Here is a 23425-nt window from a genome sequence, read left to right as displayed (position 1 = left end):
GGGCACAATCGTGTTTAGAATCAAATCTCAGACCTTCCAGAGATGCTTGGAGGGCAAACCTCGAGCACATTGGGACCCAGGAATGGAGCAGTGACTCCACAAGAGACTGAGCCAGACCTGCCTTTGAGTGTTTGAGTGCATCCTGCGAAGGCGAGGGTCAGCAGGGACCTGCTGCAGGGACAGGGGCTCCAACTGCAGCAGACCTGGGGCTTGGGGCCTATGGCATAAGTCCTCTTGGAGGAGGTCACCATTAGCTCCACCATAGAGCCGCCGAGCAGACCATCCATAAACTGGGGAACAATTATACCAAAGAAGTTCTTGCACTGTTGCAAAAGTTCTAGGGCCCACAATAGATATCCCAACCTGGGGAGCCAGCAAAAGGACTGAGAACCCCCAGAGAAACAGACTCTTGGAGGGCACAAACAAAACTCTGTGCACACCAGGACCCAGGAGAAAGAAGCAGTGACCCCACAAGAGACTGAGCCAGACTTGCCTGTGAGTGCCCGGGAGTCTCCGGTGGAGGCATGGGTCAATAGTGGCCTGCCTCGGGGTCAGGTGTACTGATTACAACAGTCCTGGGAGGCACAGCATGCTGGCCTAAGTCCTTTTGAAGGAGGTCACCATTACTTCCATTACCCCTGCCATAGTTTGGCCCCACCCATCAGCAGAAAATTGGGTTAAAGTTTTACTGAACATGGCTTTGCCCACCAGAGCAAGACCCAGTTTTACCCACAGCCACACCCTCCCACCAGGAAGCTTCCAGAAGCCCCATATCCTCTTCCATCAGAGGGCAGACAGAATGAAAACAGCAAGCACCTGCTTTAGTGTGTTTCATACACCCTCTTCCAATCCATGCTCTATATGTTTATTTAGATATATTCACCTATTCTACAAATGTATAGTGCTGACTACGTGTCAGGCAGTTGCAGGTGCTGGGAATAGTCATGAACAAAACTATACAAAATTCTTTCCTTTGTGGGGCTTACATTCTAGTGGAGTGAGACAAATCATGAACAAATTAAATAACATATAGTAACTTAAAGAGTGATAAGTGCTATGGAACAAAAAGGGCAGGGAATAAAGTGGGTTGTGGGTGGTTGTGAGCAGATTAAAGTTTTATGTGGGGTGATTAAGAAAGACCTTACTAAAAAGGTGATGTTTCACCAAATGCAGGTAAGGGAACAACCGTATGGATGCCTGGGGTAAGAGTGGTCTAGCGTAGGAAACAGCAAGTGCAAAGGCCCTGAAGTGGAATCTTGCCTGGTGTGTTAGGGGGCCAGAATGGTAGGAGGCAAGGGGCCAGAGCTAAATGAGTGAGAAGAGAGAAAAACAAGACCGAGAGGTAGCTGGGTCAGCGGCAAAATAATGTAGGAGATTTGCAGGCCATTGGAAGTACAGACTATATGTGTGTGTGTGTTAATACAGACTTTATGTGTGTGTGTGTGTTAGTCGCTCAGTCGTGTCCCACTCTTTGTGACCCCATGGATATAGCCCTCCAGGTTCCTCTGTCCATGGGATTCTCTAGCCAAGAATACTGGCTAGAGTGGGTAGCCATTCCCTTCTCCAGGGGATCTTCCCAACCCAGGGCTTGAATCTGGGTCTCCTGCATTGCAGGCAGATTCTTTACTGTCTGAGCTACCAGGGAAGCCCACAGACTTTATAATCTGAAAGTGAAAGTTGATCAGTCGTGTCCAACTCTTTGTGACCCCATGGACTATACAATCCATGGAATTCTCCAGGCCAGAATACTGGAGTGGGTAGCCTTTCCCTTCTCCAGGGGATCTTCCCTACCCAGGGATTGAATCTAGATCTCTCACATTGCAGGAGGATTCTTTACCAGCTGAGCCAGAAGGGAAGCCCTTATATTCTGAATATTAAAAGAAACTGTGGAAGGTTTTGAGCAGAGGAATGATATGATCTGAACAGTTTAAGCAGATATATGTATATTCTTAAAAATATACAGTGTTATTTTGGCTTTTTAACTGTACATAAATGACATTGTGCTGTATACCTCATCCTGCTTTTTACTTTTCCCACTTAATATTGCTTCTAACATTGTTTCTCCCCATACTGCTGTGGGTAGATCGACTTCATTATCTGATTGCTGTTTAATGTACCATTGCACCCATACAGTACATTTTACTTATATGCTCCTCCAGTAATAGATTCTTGGGTTGCCTCCAACTTCTTCCTACAGCAAGCAGTGCTGTGATGATTGCCTTCATATGGGCCTCTTCATGGACTTGGGAGACAGTTTCCTTGGGTGTGTACCTCAAGCAGGATTGTTGGGTCGGAGAGTAGGTGCATATTTAATTGCACTAAGATTGTGCTTCAGGATGGTGGTCTCAGTTGCACTCCCACCAGCAGTGCGTGAAAATTTGTATCTTCTCATTTAGTTCTCGAATTGGTCCAGTAAGGTAAGTGTTATTATCATTCCCCCTTTATGGATAAAGAATCTGAGGTCTAGGGAGATTAAGTAAGTTATCCAAGTTTATATAGTCAAGTAGAAGAGCCAGGGCCCACATGAAGAATTTTTGACATAATGGTCTTTGCTTTTACTACTATAGTAGCCAGTATTGCCTCTTCTAGAAATAAGATGCGGAAGGAGGGCAGGATGGCAGAGTTTTGGCGTCGGATACTTTTCGTTCAAATCCTATCATTTCCTGTCTGTGGTTTGTACAGTTTTTTTTTTTTTTTTTAATTCATCTAAGTCTCAGTTTCCTAACAGGTAAAATGGAGACGATAACAAGACTCACATGTTAGGGTTGTTGGAGGAAGTAGAGGCAAAATGCTTAATATAGTGCACATTGTAAAGGTTCGTAAGTGTCAGCCATTATCATAATTATTTTTGTTATTGTATTTGAGTCTGGCATTTTTTTTTGACTGTGCAACATAGCATGTGGGATCTTTGTTCCCTGACCAGGGATTGACCCTATGCCCCTGCATTGGAAGCACCACCAGGGAAGTCCCAAGCCTGGCATTTTTTCAGTGCCTGGTATAACTCGAGCAGCCTAGGAACCCCTGAAGTGTTCAGCACCAGCATGGGTGAAGGTGTCTAATGCGAGTCCTTAGAGCTTCAGGGCAAATTATGTGGAATAAGACTGCTTTCGTTTCTCAGGAGGGCTAGCTAAGAGCCTCAGGCTTTAGTGGATGACTTTGAGACTAGATATTTATAAAGACTAATTGATAGTCAAAATTTGGGGACTTTGGATCAGATTTTAATATTAAATATTAGCTAGATTATATTAAGTACATATTGTTTTCTAGGCCCTGAGCCAAGTACTTTGCAAGCATTATTTCACTTAACCCTCACAACAACACTAGAAGGATTTACCTTTACTCCTATTTGTGGAAATTAAAGCACAGAGAGGTTAAGTAACTTGTCCAGAGTCACTCAGCTATGAGACTGAGTTAATAGTTGAACTTAAGCAATCTGCAGAGCTTTTACTCTTAACTACTAAACTGTGTTGTTTTCCTGTGAAGGGTAATTTTTAAAATTTTTTAAATGATTTTTTTTTTATGTGGACTATTTTTAAAGTCTTTATTGAATTTGTTACAGTATTGCTTCTGTTTTGGTTTGGGTTTTTGGCCACAAGTCATGTGGGATCTTAGCTGCCTGACCAGGGATCAAACCCACACTCGCTGCATTGGAAGGCAAAATTTTAACCATGGGACAGCTGGAGACATCCATGAAGGGTCATTTTAGAATCTTTTCTCTTTTAAATTTAGGACAGTTGTCATTTGGGATGGCTTCAGGCAGTCATGGGAAGTAAGGGTCTAGTTGGAAAAGAATCTCCAGAGGGTAAGGATATGGAGTCTGAAAATGGTCCACAGGTATCTTCACTATGACTCCTCTGCCTCTCAAAGTGAGACCCTCTGGCTTAGGGGGTGTCCTGCCTAGATTATAGGTGCTGAGCATGATATATTCAAAAAAGTAGAGATTCTCTAATGAGCATGGATGGTTGGTTCTCTGTAACCTAAGGCAGCTTGATCCTTCTCAGACGAGTATCCCCAAAGGCAAACAGTTGTTTATCACCTATGTGTGGCTTCTACATGCCATGAATTATCTGTGGTCAAGGTTTTATCACAGTTGGTTTTCCCTTCACACTTTTCATTTTGATAGCCTTCTACAGGGAATGTAATACCATTTATAATTTACCTGCGTCAGATTTATAAAGGTTGCTTGGCTACAAAGTATGTATCTCAAAGTCAAGTAAATGGGAATTCTGGATTACGTGTTCTTTCAGGGTTTCTCTTCTCTGTATATTTGCTTAACACCTATTTATCGAGCGCCTAACTCACACTCTAGTGGAGGAGACAGATAGCTAAACCGGCATTGTGATGTGTTATGATAAATGGCAAATGGGATAAACACGGGTGCTGTGAAAATATGGAGGAAGGGCAACTTATTTCAGCCTAAGAGTCAGGGAAAGCTTCCTGGGGAAGGAATTTTTGAGCTGGGAATTGACAAGTAGGAGTCAGCTAAGCGAAGGGGGCCAAGAAAGCATCAGAGGCAAGGAAGCAGGATGAGTCTAGAATTGGGCTGCCAGAGCAGGTGCTGGAAAGGGAGTCAGGCTAGAGAAATAAGCATGGGTCAGACTGTGAAGAAAGGGAGCACCGTGCTAAGAAGTTGAGGTTTTATCCTGAGGGCAGTGGGGAACCACCGAAGGGTTTTAAGCGGGTGTGTTGGTGATGGTTGTGTTAACATTGGTGGTGTTGGTGACAGTGGTGGTGATGGGGGACGACTCAATCAAATTTATAGTTTAGAAAGGTTCTATGAGTTAAGAATCGACTTTCTTTACTTCTCTTGCTTGTGAGTAAATCGTAATATCGGGACTGGTGAGTGGCCAAAAAGGTAGTCTAGAGGGATTTGTAGAGGGAAAGTCTGATGCAATAACCTGAGGGTCCCTTTGGATGATCTGTCGAGAAGGGTTTTCAATGTTGACTTGATCTTCCTGTCTTTAAAAATGTCTGACAACATTTCCTGAAATCCTCTCAAAACCAATGCCTGAGTAGGGAGGATGGTGTGGGCTGCTCGATGGGGTTCTTTCTGTTCTGTGCTCCCCATTTCTGGGGCATCGCTGTGAATTGCTCATCTGAAGCCTTGCTCTCCGTGAGGAGGGGACTATTTAAATAGCAGCAGGGGGGTTGAGGGTAGGAGGAACCACATGCCAGGCTTGTTCATTATGAAAATCTATTTGGCACATTCAGACAATGGTTTGAGCGAGTTAAAAATAACTCCTCGTGAAAAATTAATAGGGAGTTATAAGTGAGTGTTTTAATACAAACTCATGGAGCAGAGCAGATTCTCCAGGTGGCTGGTGGCTGACATCACAGATGGGGTGTTTACAGAGCACAGTGTGGCCGGAGAGTAGAGTTGTCTACAGAAGTGAGCTCACCTTTTCTCCCAGAACCCTGGGGAGAGAGCAGACAGAAGGAATTGTTTTTAGTTGTGAGCTGCTAAGCCAGGTGACTTATTTCTTCTTTCCCTACCCATCACATTCTCCTAACAGTGGACATAAAAAAGTGGTAGTGAATTTTGCCTGCTTGCTTTGGGTGAAGTTTATTGAATGTCAGAATTCACAAAATGTCCTTTCTGGCTTTTCTCCTTTCTCAGTAATGGACCCCTAGTTGACTGCTGCATCCATTACTTTCGTGTTTTCTTACCCAGTAGCCAGTGTCTCCTGTTTCTGCAGGTGGTTAGGAAGTCCCTACTCCCTTTGCCCTCTTCCTGTCTCTTCTGGGCACCTCTGTGGTCTAGGTGAGTAAAGTGCAGGGTTGGATTGTGCATCCTTTGTCATTAATACAGCTAAATGGATAACACAGAACCAGGAGAAAGGGAGCCAGAGTAACCTCTGACCTTGGCTAGCTCATTTCTGGGACTAAGGGTTTTCAGATTGGGGGGGGACCAATATTTGTATTTTAAATCCAGATGCTATTTTAAAAATGGTTCTGTAATTGCAATGAGGCCCTCTAGGCCGTGAATTAATGTGTCATAACTCACGCCCAAGCACTGCGCAAACATCCCGCATGTGAGTTATTGCACAATAAATTCATGCCCTGTTGTGTCTTACAGCTTAATTAGTACATGAAGCTACATGAGTTAGACAAACCCAAATGGGATTATGTCATGTGGTGCGTAAAAAAGCAGAATGTTGGGAGGTATTTGGCACTTTTTCGGAGGAAAAGCAGTTTTGATTTTGCGATGGCATACTTTGGTGTCAGTTTCTGTGATATCTGGGCTGCAACAGGTGACATCTGACTTCTGAGTTTTGGTTGGTTGATTGAATAGATTCAGTAAATCTTTACTGCGCACACATCTTAGGCATTATGGAAGGCCAGCCCATATAAGATGAAACATGGCCCCTTCCCTTAAGGAACTTATATTCTGATGCAAGGGATGAAGCAGGCTGCAACACAAAGGAGAAAGTGACAAGTGTCATAAGTGATATATAAATAAAGCATCTTGGGAATTCAGGGTGGAGGAGGATGGTTTTGGGCTGGCACAGTGGAGAGGGCTGATTGGTGAAATCAGAGAAGACTTTGTAGAGGATGGCGCTGGGAGCTGGCTCTTGGAGGATAGATAAGATTTCACCACACACGGGGACAGGGGAGAATTCTAGGCAGAGAGGGTAACACTAGGAAAAGCGCAGGAGACTGAAGTAGTTTCAGAACACACTGAGCAGGCTGTGCAGCCTGAGCCTTGGCTGAGTGAATGGGGACGGTGCATAGACGCATTGGAGCCAGAGCTTTCCTGTGAGCACCAAGCACTTCGGCTTTGAACGCATGCTGAAAATTCTGGGGCTGGTTCTTCTTTTCTTTTTTTAAAAAGATTTATTTATTTACTTTTGGCTGTGCTAGGTCTTCGCTGCTGCGCGCAGACTTTCTCTAGTTCTCTAGTTGCAGGGAGTGGAGGCTACTCTGTGTTGCGGTGCGCAGGCTTCTCATTGCAGTGGCTTCCCTTGCTGCGGAGCACGGGCTCTAGCCACTTGGGCTTCAGTAGTTCCAGCTGCGGGCACAGTCGTCGTGGTGCACTGGCTTAGTTGCCCTGAGGCATGTGGGATCTTTCTGGACCAGGGATCAAACCTGTGTCCCTTGCATTGACAGGCAGATCCTTAACCACTGGACCATCAGGGAAGCCCTGGAGTTGGATTCTTTTGTTTGGTGATATCTGTATTCTTAAAGTTTCTGTTCTATTCTGCTCAGAAAGTGTACAGCTGAGAGCCATGTATGCTGGGTTCTAGTCTTGTTTGCACTAACAGGCACTATGACCTTGAGCAAGCCACTCAGTTCCTTTAGTGCTTTGCTTCTTTATCTTTAACATGACAGACAGGTGGTGGATTTTCTCTGGTTCTTCTGCCCTCACTCTCTAAACTAGGTTTCTACCGCAAGCAATCTGAATTTGTATCCTGCCTGCTTTTCACTATAACCCATTGTTGGTGTTTTAAAGGTACAATAAATAACCCATTCCCCGCTCCTGTATTTGGAACTAATTGATTAATCCAGAAGTAGAGACAGAAAATTAAACAGTCAACTTTAGATCTGCAGGCAAATTCGCTTGCTAATAGTGCATCACTAAATTAGACAGGCTTACTTTTCATTATAGGTAGTGCTGAACAGGCAGCCACCTTCCCCTAGGATAGAACCTACTTTTATTAGATTTTCTTGTGTCTGAGTAGGTTGGAGTGCATGTGTCCTATGGGCAGGCTGACTTTGGGGAAAAATAAAAACACCAGCAGAAAGCCTGGAAGAGGCTGAGCTGTGCATGCTCAGTGATGTCTCTTCAAATCAAAGGGATCACGGTGAGGGGTGGGGAGATAGGCTAGGAATATTACTCTGCCCAGTGGTTCTCAAACTTCGAGGGTTATCGGCATCACCTGGATGGCTTGTTGAAACAGATTGCTGGGCTCCACCCCCAGTGTTTCAAATTTAGGAGAGTCTGAATGGGACCCAAATTTGAATTTCTAATAAGTTTCTGACTGATGCTGATGCTGCTGGTCTAGGGATCACACTCTGAAAATCAAAGCTCCCACTGAAGCCCTTCCACCTATAAAGATGAAGTGAATGAAACAAAGGCTCCTTTCAAATGCTTTGCTTAGTCATGTCTGACTCTTTGTGACCCTGTGAATTTAGCCCACCAGGCTCCTCTGTCCATGGGATTCTCCAAGCAATAATACTGGAGTGGGTTGCCATTTCCTCCAGGCGATCTTCCTGACTCAGGGATTGAAACTGTCTCTTGCATCTCCTTCATTGACAGGCAGATTCTTTACCACTAGCACCACCAGGAAGGCCCCACTAGCTTCACTTAATAAAGCACCTCGATTAAAATACAATAGTTATTTGTGTGTCTTTATTTTCTTGTTTGTCCCTAGATTGTAGATCACAGGTGAGGACTGAATCTCGTTCATTCTTGCACAACATCCAGCTAGGTGCCTGACACATAATGAACATTTAATAAATTCCTATTTAATTGAATTGAACCTTGTACATTTCTTTGGTATAAAAGAGTCTCCTTTAAAAGGAAACCCTCCTACACTGTTGATGAGGATGTATGTAGGTGTAGCCACTATAGAAAACAGTATGGTATGGCAAAACCAATACAATATTGTAAAGTAATTAGCCTCCAATTAAAATAAGTAAATTTATATTAAAAAAAGAAAACAGTATGGAGGTTCCTCAGAAAACTACAGATAGTTACCATATGATCCAACAATCCCACTTCTGGGCAGATATCCAGACAGAGCTATAATTCAAAAAGATTATGCACCCCTATGTTCATAATATTCATAATAGCCAAAACATGGAAAAAAGCTAAATGTCCATCAACAGATGAATGGATAAGGAAGATGTGGTATATTTATACAATGGAATATTACTCAGCCATGAAAAAAGAATGAAATAATGTCATTTGCAGCAACATGGATGCAACTAGAGACTATCAGTCTAGGTGAAGTAAGTCAGAAAGAGAAAGCGGGGTACCATATTATATCACTTATGTGTGGAGCCTAAAATACGGCACAAAAGAACCTATCCACATGCATACAGAAATAGATTCACAAGCATAGAGATCAACTTGTGGTTGTCAGAGTAGAGTGGGGAATGGAGAGGGATGGACTGGGAATTCAGTGTTGGTGGGTATAAACTATTACATTTGGAATGGATAAACAACAAGGCCCGACGTATAGCACAGGGAACTATATTCAGTCTCCTAGAATAAACCATAATGGAAAAGAATATTAAAAAAAGATATATATATATATAAAACTGAGTCACTTTGCTGTGATTCAGCAGAGATTGACACAACATTGCGAATCAACTATACTTAAGTAAAAAAAGATTCTCCTTCCTTTCAGACTATACTGTCTTTTAAAACTCCTTTAAAACAAAGTTCTAGGAGACTTCTTCAAGAAACAGCATTTCTCCCCACCCTTCTGGTGTCTAGAGCTGGCCCCAGCTGCTTCTCATTTGGTCTTTGTTGGGCTGTGCCTGAGTCCTGATGACTCTTGCTGTCTATTCCATCATAGTGAAATCTTGTTCAGGGCAGGGACTAGGTTCTCTCCTTCCTTTAGACTCAATGGTGAGAATAGCGTTCATTCAAAGAGCGATGAGGTGTAATTCAACCCCGGGGCAGGAGAATGCCTGAAAGACCTCCCTTGGTTCCTCTCTATGGAGTCCCGTGTAATTTGGGGAGGAGCAGGAAGTAAAGACATTGGTAAAAGGCCCAACTCACTGTACTTGACTTTAGGGAATCCCTGAAGACTAGACTGGCTCCAGCGTGGGCACAACAGACATCTTTCCTGAAGCAGTCAGAGCTATATGCTTTGGTATAGAAGGACCAGTGTTTTTCTATTGTATTTATGTAAGGGACCTGACCTGGGAGGGAGAGATGGGAAGCAACTCTCTTACTTGTGGAACTGCTGATACTCCCAACAAGGAGTAGGTGACACCGGGGAAGCCTACTAGAGGCAGGGTTACTCAAATACTTGCCACCTCCTTAAGAGGCTTTTTTGATAGGTGTAAAAACTTTGTGAGAGCATCAAAGATTCTCTGGGGAGAAAGAATTCACATCCAAAATGGGGAGAAAGACTAGGAATGAAATAGGAGGGATTAGTAAATAGACAGGAATTGAAACATCGTTACTGTGATAGTGGAAGATGTAAGTAGAAACTGGGAAAGAAATGTTGGTCAAGAGATGCTTCCTGGAGGAGGATGCCTCTAGTGCAAGTTGGGAAACAAAAGAAGGATAGGCAAGTTGGAAAAGAAATGAGACAGCAATTCTAGGCTGCGTGGACATTTAGAGTGATGAAAGAATGAGACTCTTGTGAGGGATGTTTTGTCACCTTTAAAGTGGAATTTATGAGCCAGGCTTGTATTGTGTATTGTGCCGTGGAGGGAGATTCCTGAATCAGAAAGGTACAAGATATGATTCTCATTGCTGTCTGGACGATGGATAGATAGATGGAGATGAATGGATGGACTCTTCCTAGGAAATTCTTACAGAAATGGCTACAGTCATCTGGATGCTTGATCTTCAAAGTATGGTCCATGCACCATTAGCATGGGTGTCATCTGGGAGCTTGTTAGAAATGTAGAATCTTAGATCCCAACCTAGACCTACTGAATCAGAATCTGCATTTTTAACAAGCCCTCAAGTCATTTGTAAGCTCTTTCAAGTTTGAGAAACACCAGCCTTGAAAATAGATATCTGGTCTTAGGTGAACACTAGGAACTTTGGAAATCAGGAGCACAAGAGGAGGGACCTGGGCTGAGGAAACTGAATTTGGGGAAGAGCAGGGAGTGTGGGCCCTGGCTCACCTCCTTGTCTCTAGGCCTCCCACACCAGTCACGATGCCAGGGTTTGGCATTCTGTCTACTTTGGGAAAATATCTACTGTGCCCACGCTGGAGTCTGCCTGGTCCTCAGGGGCTCCCCTGGGGCAAGCATTGCGTAGGTTGGAACTGCTGCCAATTTTGCTTCCCTTATTTCATAAGAATGAACTGAAAGGGACCAGGGAGGTCATATTAGTCATGCCCCTGCTTCAGGGTTGTGCTGTCCCTTAATCAAATGAGTGACAATCTGATTATACTAACTGGGGAGCCGGAGGGATTGAAATAGAAGTTCTTTATCTGTCATGGAAATGAAAATATTTTCATCTTTCAAAGGTTTTAAAGGGAGATCAGATGACTGGAAAAGGTGCTATACCCTGGCAAGGGCCAAATCATTCATTTTTAAAGTCTCTTTTGATGATTTTTTAATGGATTAAATATTTGGCACATATATTTCCAGATACTGGGGTGATAGGCAATGCAGAAAAATCACCAAGTAGGCATTTGAGAACTTTTCTTAAGCTTTGGAAAAGCTGTTTATTTCATCCCCAATAAGAATGAGTGACAAAGAGAGTTCAAAGTTGAAGGAAAATAGATGGAGGTTGAAAATAAAGAAACATCTGAGGTTAGAGGGAGTGATTGAAGGAGATAGGAGGATGGGGATTTTCTCTCTCTGGCCATGCACACGGTGGCATCAGTTTGGTTTGGGATGCCTCAGAAGACATCCTCCTGGAAAGAGGGAAACACACCAAGTGAATTCACACTCTTTTCTTTCTTTCTTTCTTTGGCCTCGTGCCTTGTGGGATCTTAGTTCCCCAACCAGAGGTTGAATCTGTGCTCCATGAAGTGAAAGGTCTGAGTTCTAACCACTGGAATGCCAGGGAATTCCCTCTCATACTCTTTCCTATCCCAACTCCTTTAGTGAAAAACCAAGGACTTCCCTGGTGGTACAGTGGATAAGAGTCTGCCTGCTAATGCTGGGGATGCAGGTTCGATCCCTGATCTGGGAAGATTCCATATGCCGTGAAGCAGCTAAGCCGGTGCTCCACAACTACTGAACCTGTGTGCTGAAACTACTGAAGCCTTGTGCACCCGGAGCCCATACTGTACACAAGAGAAGCCACTGCAACGAGAAGCCCATACACCACAGTGAAGGGTAGCCTCCGCTAGCTGCAGCTAGAGAAAGCTTGCACACAGCAATGAAGACCCAGCACAACACCCCCCCCCCGCCGCAAAAAAAAACAACTGGGGTGGGTGTGTGGTGTATGTAAGGTGGTGGGGCATGGGGACAGTAAATGATTGAACAAAAAACCGATCTCATTGAAATCACTACTAAAAATGTCAAAACAGGGCTTGGAATTAAGAGAATAAGTTGCATTTTCAGTCTCAAATAAGAGTTTTAGGTGATAGAAACCTAATGTCCTTTCACTCTCTATGTGTTTATCTTGTCTCATCAATGAGATTTTAAGGACTCCTAAGGGAAAAGAGCATCTTTGTTTATTACTTCCTTATAGTGCCAACGCCTGAAACACAATGACAGTAACAGCTACCATTTGCTGACTCCTGTGCCCAATACTGGGGTTTCCCAGGTGACACTAGTGGCAAGGAACCCACCTGCTAATGCAGGAGACGCAAGAGACGTGGGTTCGATCCCTGGGTCGGGAAGATCCCCTGGAGGAGGCCAAGGCAACTCACCCTAGTATTCTTGCCTGGAGAATCCCATGGACAGAGGAGCCTTGCGGGCTACAGTCCATAGCGTCACACGGAGTCGGACACAACTAAAGTGACTTTGTCATGTCATATCATGTGCCCTATACTTTGTTCTTAAGCACTTTACATGATTATTGAATTTAATAGAATGTGTATGAGGTGAGTATTGTTATTCTCATTTTACAGAAGTTGAAACTAAGGCTCAGAGAGGTTGAGTCATTTGCACAAAGTGAGTAGTGAAGCTGGGATTTGTACCACATTTGTGCAAAGCTCGTGCTGCTAACCCCTGGGCTGTAGCCTGCACAGAGCAGCGACTCAGAAAGGGACAGATGATCATTGGAACTTGATGGTGTATTGAAAGCTAACTGAAAGACGGTGAATGATCCCAAATAGTGAACACCGAGAAAGCGATTTCTATTTGTTTCTTGGAACGTTGTCAGAGACTCACTTAGTGACACATGCAAGCTTATACTCAGACATTCCCTCATTCACCTTCACTGTGCTCTGCCCTGGAGTCAGGAGCTTGGGAAGGGAGAGAGGTTGGCTATATTATGTTCACAGAGCCACTCATTGAAAGTCATGTGTGTGTATATACTCCATGGACGTTTGTGTTTGTATTTGACTGAAAATAGGTACCAAGGAGTGGGGTACGCTTATCTCAGTAGGTCTATAAACATGAGTGTATTTGTTAGACTTTCAGGGTATGGTTGTGGAGTGTGTGTGTGTGTGTGTGTGTGTACACAAATCCTGAAGGAGTTAAACCAGCTATAGGGAACTGGCTGCCTTCCACCCCTGGCCCTGGTTGATGTGTTTGTACCAAACCCTGATATTTATTTTTCATCACCTCTCAAGGGAGCCTCAATGAGTTTTCTTTCTGGGAAGTTTATGGCTAAGATGCTGGGCTGCTTTGGGGCCCCTATAAATCTGCTATAATCAGAGGAGGTTTGCAGAGAAAGAGAAACAGCAGCTGCAAGGCAATCCCTTCCTGTCTCTTACTTGCTAGCCGAATACACAGTTGCCCTTGTGTGCACAGCATCCTCATAACCACCTCCACAGCCACGTCTGCTCGAGAAGGCCCCGATGGAAGGTGCTAAGAGAAACCATTTCATTTACTTCTTTGCTTCCGACTGAGACCCTATACTTAAGCCATCCCAGAAAGACGGATTGAAAATTATACTAATTAGGGAATCTAGAGTCGAGATTGTGAGAAACTGGTCACTTGTGAAACTGATTTCATTGACAAAAAGAAAAAACAGGATGAGCTTTCTCAGAGGTAGGGGTGATAAGGGGAGTTGCATGCCTCTGTTTACTTTAGAAAAGTTTAAGAAGAGGCTGTCAGAGATGCTCCCGGAAGCAGGAGGTGGGTGACTTGAACATTATTAGGGGAAAAACACAACAGGAACTCCCCTCCTCCACCTTCCAGTGCTGTAGTTGGAAGATATTTTTTTTTTATGAGGGATTTTTATGACAAACTTTACTTTACATTTGACATTTAACAGCATCTCTTGTCCAGGGAAGGAGGAAATACAGATATTTATTGACATACAGTGTCAGGAGATCAAGGAAAATTGACTGTGGAGTTGAAAGGAAGAGGAGTTTCTCTCCTTCCCAGGTATACAAATTACTTAATTTGTGTAGCATATGCTTTTCTGTGCTTTGTGCTCTTCTCACTGATGAGATTAAAATCATTTCATTGTTAGTAAAGAACTCAGTGCGGGAGAGAGGAGATGAGAGACGTACAGATGGAGACATAATGGGTACACTGTTCTATGTGAGGAGAAGACAATGGCACCCCACTCCAGTACTTTTGCCTGGAAAATCCCATGGACAGAAGAGCCTGGGAGGCTGCAGTCCATGGGGTTGCTAGAGTCGGACACGACTGAGCGACTTCACTTTCACTTTTCACTTTCATGCATTGGAGAAGGAAATGGCAACCCACTCCAGTGTTCTTTCCTGGAGAATCCCAAGGACAGGGGAGCCTGGGAGGCTGCTGTCTATGGGGTCGCACAGAGTCGGACACAACTGAAGCGACTTAGCAGCAGCAGTTCTATTTGAACTTGTATCCCTCAAATAAGACCAGATGAAAGAGATTTGAGGATGAAATGGAACCTGAGCTGGGAACAGGGTCCTGGTTCCTGTCTTCCTGATTTAAAGCCTCAAGCTTCTGCCATTTTATCTTGAATTTCATTGGTGCTTGTATTTCACTCTCTAATGATGAACAGAAGTTCAATGTCAGATGATGCCCAAAGTCAAGAACTCCTTTCCAGCAGCTATGTCTTTACCTTGAAATTCCCTCCTTCCAATCTCTGACTATGAAGTTCCTACATAGTTAGCACTTAAATGTTACCAGCTTAAATGTTACCTCCTGCCTGAGCCTTCCTGGATAACCTCAGCCAGAAGCAATTTATTTCCTTTGAATTTCTACCCTCCTTTGAGTTTCTGTCTTATCCTGTGCTGTCTTAGGGTATACTGTCTTCAGCTGTGTTTATTGTATGTCTTCTCTTCCTCAACTGTAAGCTTCTGGAGTGGGCAGACTGTGTCCTGTATATTTTTATATTTACTCCATAGTGCTGTTTAGAATTGTTAAGTAACATTAATGAGTAACATAATAGTTGTAGGAAAAGAGGCCATGGGTAGAGATGCAGAAGTAGGGGTATTATGGATATTGATTAAGGATATTATTGTTAAGAAAAGTCTGAATATGATACTTTCAGGTATAGATCATATTATTATGGACTTTTTATTCCACTGGTAGATTTATGCACATATCTAATTTTTTTATGGGCTTCCTAGGTGGCATAGTGGTAAAGAGTCTGCCTACCAATGCAGGAGACACAGGAGACACAGGTTTAATCCTTGGATTAGGGAGATCCCCTGAAGAGGGAAATGTCAACCTACCCCAGTATTCTTGCCTGGGAAATTCCATGGACAGAGGAGCCTGGAGGGCCACAGTCCATGGAGTTTCAGAGTCAGACACGACTGAGCCGAAGGATGAAATGATGGATTTATTTTTTTGTCATTCACTTTTTCTCTCATTCTAATATAGAGCTTTTCCTAGTTCAAAATAGACAATAAGCAAGAAAAACAAATCTTCAAATAGTTATAGATTGTGATAAATACTGGAAGAAAATAAACAGAGTCTTGTGATAAAGAATATCAGGGAGTCTTCTTTAGATGAGGAGGTTAGGAAAGGTCTTTCTGGTCATTGTCACCCAACTACGCTGATGAGTTAATTCAGTTTACAACCTGAATACCAACAATAATAAAATCAACAGCAGAATAAGAATAACAGCCTTCCCATCAGGGGGTGTTTTTGTTAACCCAACCTCCAATTAGGTTCTTTCCTTGGCCCAATCTCCCAACCTCCCTTCTGCCTTGGAAAGAGGGGAAGTCAGGGCCCTCCCCTTGCCTCAGGATGGACCCTGCCCCTCTTTTCTAGCCTAGGAGTTGACAAGCAAAACAGGTGTTAAGAGCTTTGATCTTGCTAAAGACTTGGAGACAGATCAAGGCAGAGGCCTCTGAAATAATGCCCCAAGATGTGAGAAGCTGGGGGAGAGACGGAGACAGAGGTAGACAAAGAGAAGAGAGAGGCAATTTGCTGTCTCAGAGACTCTTTCACCTCCTAATTGAGTCTCAGTAGATTCTGGGATCCAGGGGGAGTTGGTCAAGGCTTTGGGGCTTTGGAGGGGCTTCCCCGGTGGCTCAGACAGCAAAAGAATCCACCTGCAACACAGGAGACCTGGGTGCGATCTCTAGGTTGGGAAGATCCCCTGGAGGAGAGCATGGCAACCCACTCCAGTATTCTTGCCTGGAGAATCCCATGGACAGAGGAGCTTGGCAGGCTACAGTCCATAGTGCTGCAAAGAGTTGGACACAACTGAGCAACCAACACACACTTCCATCTTTCCTGGATCCCATCTCCAAGGCTGAAGACAATCAAGAGTGTGAGGAGCATGCAGCCTCCCAGAGCCCCAGCATCTTTGGGTAATTCTTTCATTGCCAGGGTCCTTCTTGACCACTTTCCTTCCCCCCTCCTCCGGGCACAAGTCGATAGCATTAATTTCTGATTCTCATATAGGATTGGTCCCATTAAGAGAGGCTTGGGAGAGGGTAAGAGTCTTATACCAGTACCTGGAGATATTACATTCACTAACCCTTTCCTGACCCCTGTTTCCTGTTGGGATGACACATTTCAGTTGCTAGCTCAAGACTAATGGTTCTCTTTCCCACAAAGGGCATGACTTCCTTAGTCACACTGAGGAACACCTCAGTCTGTTGAGAGGGTCTTACTCAGGTTGACGTAAGTTTCTCTAATTGAAGCTGTAGCCTTTGGCTCTCTTCAGCCTTATCCCACCCCACCAGGACTAGCTTCTCTGCAAATGGCATTCTGCACAAGGATGGAGCCTGTATCCTTGCACAGTTCCAGATGAACTCTACCTCTTTGCTGCATCTGGAAATGTACCTAGAGGACTCAGGCTACTTTGTTTAAAAGAGACACTTGCTGGAGGAGGAAGAGCTACATTTCCCTTTAGCTGCTCAGGCCATACATAAGACAGACTTGTGATCATCATACATAGACAGTAGAGTACCTACACAACTCTTGATGTCAAATAGCTAAGTTCTTGTCCAAGCTGGGTCACTTGCTATGCCTGAAGTGGGAGGCATACAGGATAGCTGTATACCTTCTTCTATCTGCACCAGGGCCGGAACCTGAGATGAGCTGAGGTTGGTTTTAGATCTGATAAGGGACTTTATGCTATGGGTACAGAGTAAATGAGGTGGAACAGAAATAACACTGCTTGGAAGAGGAAAAGAAAGAGTGCGGCAAGAATATATGTGGAGGCAGGGGAAATGGTTAAGCCGACTGCTGAACGTAGGGAGCCAAGATTTTTATTGGGGACCGAGTTAATAATTTCTTAGATGTACCAATATTCTAGTTGTGAGTTTGAGGTCCTTTCTAGAGTTTATCCTTCAGTGGGCAGCAGCATTATTTGTTCGCTTCTTAGGCAAACAGGACAGGGCATGTAGCTCAGGGCAGGCCAAGGCAGATTCTGATCCAGGGCTCACATTAACGCCAGTGAACATGGGCAGGTTTTCCCAAGGAGCTTTGTTCAAAAGATGGTAGGGGGAGGAGCAGAAGATGGGAGATAGAGGAAGAAAGGGAGTCAAGTGAACTCCCTGGATTAGGGGATGAAAGAAATATGAGACTCCAATCAAAATTGTGATCGCCATTAAACACTTCACTTTCATATTTTTTTTTATTTATTATTATTATTAAAAAAACTTTTTGGCCTCACCATGGGGCTTGTGGGATCTTAGTTCCCAGACAAGGGATCGAACCCAGGCCCTTGGCAATGAAAGTCTTAAGCGCTAGACCACTAGGGAAATCCCAGGTGACAGAAATGTAAATAAAATGTGGTTAGTTGAAGGGTCAGGGCAAAGGAAACTCCTTGGCCCCATAGAACGATATTCTTCAACCCCTTTTTCCTTCTCCATTTCTTAATTCAGACTTGGTTTGTGGACTTCTAATGTTCTGTGGGCTCATCAGCAGGCAGAATGAACCAAGGTTACGGTCTGGACTTCAGCGCTATCCTAGTTCAGTGAGATTCTCCTTCTTTGGTCCATGTTGTTTGCTAGAATGGTAGCCTCAGCCTTCTGGCTTCACTTCACGGATAATTAGCTCAGGTCTGGAAGCTGGGTGGCCATAAAACATGGGGTTTTTGGATGAGCATTTCCTGGTTTTGATTTATTCATTTGCCTAATCCTGAGTTGGAGGAGGAAATGGTAACCCACTCCAGTATTCTTGCCTTGAGACTCTCAAGGACAGAAGAGCCTGGTGGGCTGCAGTCCACAGGGTCACAGAGAGTTGAACACGACTGAGCGACTGAGCGTGCATGCACTAATCCTGAGTAGACCAGGGATAACACTGATGATAACAACAGCCACTATTTGTTGAGCACCATGTTTACACTGTACCTACTTCAGTCCTATAAGGATTCAGTGGAATAGGTGATATGATTCTCATTTTACAGCTGAGAAACTGAAGCTTAGAGAGGTGGTGTTCCTTGCTCAAGGAGTTACGTATGTCTGACTCTAAAGCTTTGCTTTTACCCACCACTGTGCTATATTGGATGGCTACCTTTTGGAGATCTTTAGATAAAAAGGCTTTCTTTCTTTCTTTCTTTCTTTTTTCTGTGTAGTATGTGGAATCCTAGTTCATTTGAACCCACGCCCCCTGCATTGGAAGGTGGAGTCCCAACCACTGGACATTGGGGAAGTCCCCTAAAAAGGCTTCTTATCCTTAGTAATGTCGTTTGGTCTGAAGCAGCATCAGGGAAATTTAAGATGTACTGACTCTCAACAGTGGAGAACTCTGGTAGATTGTAAGGGGACTGGAATATATTTTTCTCAGTAGTGACAGGAAGATGGTTGAGAGATTCTTTGGACCAGAGCCTTTTGGCTGTCCTGAGAACAATATCTGGCATATATTACGAACTGTGGATCTAGTGAGAAGAATGCACGTAGTCAGTTTAGGAATGGGAGGCTGGGGAGCTCAGGGTAGCACCTTACCTCCTCTAAACTAGCTTTGAAGAGGTGGTGGCTCCAGCGTTGCCTGGGGTGACTGGCAGAATGTTTATCTGCTTTCTGGACCACCTATTGGCAGAGTTTGAATTCTCAACTGGCTTTCCTCAATGACACTCTCCCAGCCCCACCTCCTTCGTTTTTTTTTCTTCTTTTCTATATACTCCTCCTATTACCCCTGAAGGGATGTGAACTTCTAATATTTATTTGAGTCAAATGGAATTGATAAGGTAAATTTGCTAAAAAATATTATGTAGTACTTCCTGGATTCTCTGCATTAACTGAGGGGGCAGTCATGGATAATCCTAATTTGTAGACAATCCGAAATTTAAATAATCAAAATGTCATTTTAGTTTGGAATTGATCCTGATGTAAGGGATTCACAAAATTTCAGATCAAATAATGGAGCTTCCCTGAGGGGGTTGAAATCCTCTTAGGGTGATGGACTTATTCTGACTCTCCGCCTGGCCCCCATGTCTACCCTCTGAATTCAGACCAGTACATATAACCTGCCTTTGCAGACAGGATCTTTCTTTTTATCAAATTAAAACACATTAGTAATTTGTTTTTAACTGTGCCGTCTGAAGGAGAGATGAGTGCCCGTGACAATCAGCCCAGGTCTAGAAATGCGAGATTCTCAGTTCCTGGAATCTGCAGTCCTTCACCTGAGGAGCTGAGGAAATGGCTCTGCAGCTGGTGAAGGTGACATAACCAAGCTGCTTTATAGACCTGAGAGAACTTAAGTGAGGGGAGGATGTGGAAGGGGGGTAGGTTGGAATAAGCAAGCAGCTTGGGATGCTCCTTGGTCCTGGCTCCTTGGCAACGGTTACTTAGCAACCCTCATTCACCTCTCTTGGCTGCCTTCTCCCTCCACCTCCCCACCTCCCCCACCACTACCCTCCCACCCCAACCTCAATCCCCGCCACCCTCCCTTAGCTGCTGCAAGGAGCTAGAGAGCTTGGAGTGAATGACAATTTGGAGAAACAGCCGCAGCCTGAAGATCTAAGAGGCTCTAAAGAAGATGGATAAGAAAATCGATGCATAATAAAAACTGCAGGCAAAGCCACCTTGACGGAGGGCGGGTGGCTCTCTCCTCTCGCCCTTGTTAGTCTCTCTGGGCTCAAGGCTTCCATCATCCCCCAGTGTCCTCTGCTTCCTTATTTTTTTCTTCCACCTTTTGCTGTTTAGGGAATGTCATTTGCCTTTGGGGTGGAAAAAGGGAGGAAGAAACCCAGAGGAGAAGAAAACAAAATATATGTGGGATGTTTGTAGGGGTGCTGAGTAAGGGAGCGAGGGATAAGGTAAGGATTATAAGAGGGAAGCTTTGAATGGAAATGAGTTTAAATTGCACTGTAAAGTAATGCCCTTAGTCAAAAGAAAAACTCTTAAGAGTAGAAGTAGAAAGGCCCCATGTGTGAGTTGTTAAGTCAACCTCTCTGCAGAATATTAAAGAAAATGCCTAAGCAATCTTTCTGGAAGGGCTGGGTTGGCATATGGCTTGATTGATTAGATAATGTATGTATAAGTACCTACTACAGACACATAGTAGGAATATAACAAGTACTACTTTCCTCTCTCTTTTAGAAGCTAAAATTGGAGGAAAAGACATTTTAGAGGTCCACGTTAACCAGAGGATTTGTGGAACAGTTCTGTGACTATGTATGCTTTTTGTTTTTACTACCTTCCTATCCACACTATTGAGTCCTCTCAGATCAAACATCATCCCATTCTGTTGAAATGAGAACATATGATCAATTAATCAATCCTTTATTTCTTGGTGTTTATTGAGCCACAGCTCTGTCTGTTCCAGGCAGTGTGAAATAGGTGCTAGGAGCATCATGTCTAACTGTGATACAGTTTAGACCCTTAAAAGGGGGTTAAGCATTATTCACAGAGTGGGATAGAAATTCATAGGAAGTGGGGGGGTCTCAAACGAGAACAGATATATGAGAATGCTTTGAAAACTGTAAAATGTCACAATTGTGAGGTCTATTGATGAGATTTATTTCAGGATATGAAGTCCTGCATTTCAGCAGGGAGTAGAAGCATTTCCTGGGTAGGGGAGAAGAGATGGAACTCATTCAAAAAGCAGCCAGTGCTTTGGGAACAGTTCTCTGCCCCAGGGAGCCATGCTGGACTGGGATTACTGGACTAACTGGTGGAGCACCAAGATCGGAGAGAACCGTTCTCTACCTGTCTTGGGCTCATCTAATCTCATTCCTTTCTTTGGGGCTTTGCCAGTGGCTTAGCGGTAAAGAATCTGCCTGCCAATGCAGGAGACACAGGAGACGTGGATTCGGTGCATGGGTTGGGAAGATACCCTTCAGGAAGGCATGGTAACCCACTGTTCTTGCTGGGAAAATCCCATGGACAGAGGAGCTTGGTGAGCTAGGGTCCATGGGGTTGCAAAGAGTTGGACACAGCAGAGCACGCATGGGTCCAATCCATTTTTGCTTGTTTGCTTTCCCTTTCTCTTTTCTACCCTTCAGAGCATTCCAAAACTTCCATTATTTCAATGGAATTTCATTATTTCAGATGTCTTCTGAGTTAGAGGAGAGCTGGTGACTTTTTTGGTCTCACTATGAATGGGCTTGGAGCCCACTATCCCAGCCTCATCCTGTATCCCTTCCCCACTCCGTTTTTCAAACCCTGTCCCCTCCTCTCATTTTGCATATATTTTGTTCTCTTTTCTCAGAATTGTTTCTGGCTTCTGTGGGATATTCTAATTTAATATTTCAGTCTCTAGTCTTCTGATTTTTTTTGGGGGGGGTTCATTTGTCCTTTATTTATTATACAATTATGACTACATTATGAGACTTTAATGTGTTGGAAGCCCATCTGTGTCTTTTCTTTCTGTATAACCAGGCCCAGAAGTCTGTACAGATAGTGAAGAAAAGCTTGATGATCATACTTTCATGACTTGCTGTCTCTTACATCAGTTCTACATCAAACACTCTCAACTCCGCGATCTTCCACCCCATCACTGCCCTACGTCCTCCTTCCCCAGGCTGCCCACTCCATTTTTTAAACCGCTTCAACTTGGACTCTTTTTATGCTTGATGCTGAACATAAAACTCTCAAAAAATTATTGAAGGGGAGTAGGAACATCGGCTACACAAGTTAGAGTCACACCAGAGACTGAGGGTACATAGTGTAAAAGGGGGCTTGGATTTGAAAATCTGGCTTACCTGGGGAAGGTTTCCCACAAGAGGAGAATATTGAGCAGGGCTTGGAAGAAAGGAAGGGATAGACCTAGGTAAAAAAAGAAAAGGACATGCCAGACAGAGGTTGGTCTAAGGATTTGGAGGCAGAAAGAATAGAAACAGTTTTCCTTTGCTCAAAGCAATGAGTGAGCACTGTGGAATCGCAGCATGAAACTTAAACTCTAAAGCTTAAACTGAGGAATAATCATCTGAAATTAAGAGTGTGAGCCACTACTGGCCCCTGAGAAGAAGAAAAGTCAGGATAATGGTGAAGGTAAAGGTTGTTGAGTTGGGAAGGGCTAGATGGAAGCCAGAGGCTTAGGAAGCTTCTGCTGTGACCAGAGGCCTGGTCAGTGACCGGGCTGAGGTGTGGGGAGAGGAGGGAGGGGAGGGGAGGGGCTGAAGATACAGGGAGCACATTGTTCCCCAGAGCTTGCATCAGACTTCTTCCCCTGAACAAAACACTCTGTTTCAGCTCCCGCTGACTCATCCCTACCTTCCCCCTTTCCCCATTAGAGGAGCTCTCACGGTCCTGGTGGAGACCTGCTGCTGCTGCTGCTAGTGGAGATGGTGCCGGGAGAGGATGACGCCGCTGGGTCGGGACGCCTGGGTTTTACTGTTTTGTGTTTCCTTGTCTATTTTTAGACCCTAACGTGAAAATAAAGAAAAAGTGAAAGAACCTTTTAATCACTTCCCCTCCTTCCAGGGGCTTCCCTGGTGGCTCAGAGGGTAAAGAATCTGCCTGCAATGCAGGAGATGTGGTGTTCGATCCCTGGATCGGGAAGGTCCTCTGCAGAAGGGAATGGCTATCCACTCCAGTATTCTTGCCTGGAGAATTCCATAGACAGAGGAGCCTGGCAGACTACAGTCCATAGAGTTGCAGAGTCAGACACGACTGAGCAATTATCACTCACTCACTTCTCCTTCCAGGATGGATGACTTGACTATTTCAGCTGAACAGGGAGGTGCTAGATTTTTCTGAGCCTTCCTGGCCACTTCATTGCTCAGGCCACTGTCCCCAGCTTTTCACAGTATCTGGGAGATGCTGGAAAAGGTGGAGGTTGATGATGAGAATGGGCTCCTTGAAGGGATGTTGAAGCGCTG

The 23425-nt window shown here is 44.2% G+C and overlaps 1 long non-coding RNA gene across 11 annotated transcripts in view; it reads left to right on the top strand.

Moving 5' to 3' along the window:
• LOC147371489 (uncharacterized) overlaps positions 1-23425 on the top strand; it is a 110502-nt gene that overhangs the window by 24787 nt on the left and 62290 nt on the right. For 2 of the 11 annotated variants that reach the window (XR_015163583.1, XR_015163586.1), the window contains one exon: positions 22838-23000. The exons of 7 other annotated variants lie outside the window; for them this stretch is intronic. This is a non-coding gene — a long non-coding RNA (uncharacterized LOC147371489). Of the gene's footprint in view, positions 1-14049; positions 14149-20702; positions 20778-22837; positions 23001-23425 lie in introns of those variants that run through there. 2 more of the 11 variants (XR_015163587.1, XR_015163585.1) reach the window with 2 other exon arrangements.

Source organism: Bos grunniens, chromosome 5 (assembly GCF_055505025.1).
Source record: "Bos grunniens cultivar Pamir isolate PY7600 chromosome 5, Bosgru_T2T1.0, whole genome shotgun sequence".
NCBI classification, from domain to species: Eukaryota; Metazoa; Chordata; class Mammalia; order Artiodactyla; family Bovidae; genus Bos; species Bos grunniens.
This window is presented reverse-complemented; position numbering and strand designations above follow the sequence as displayed.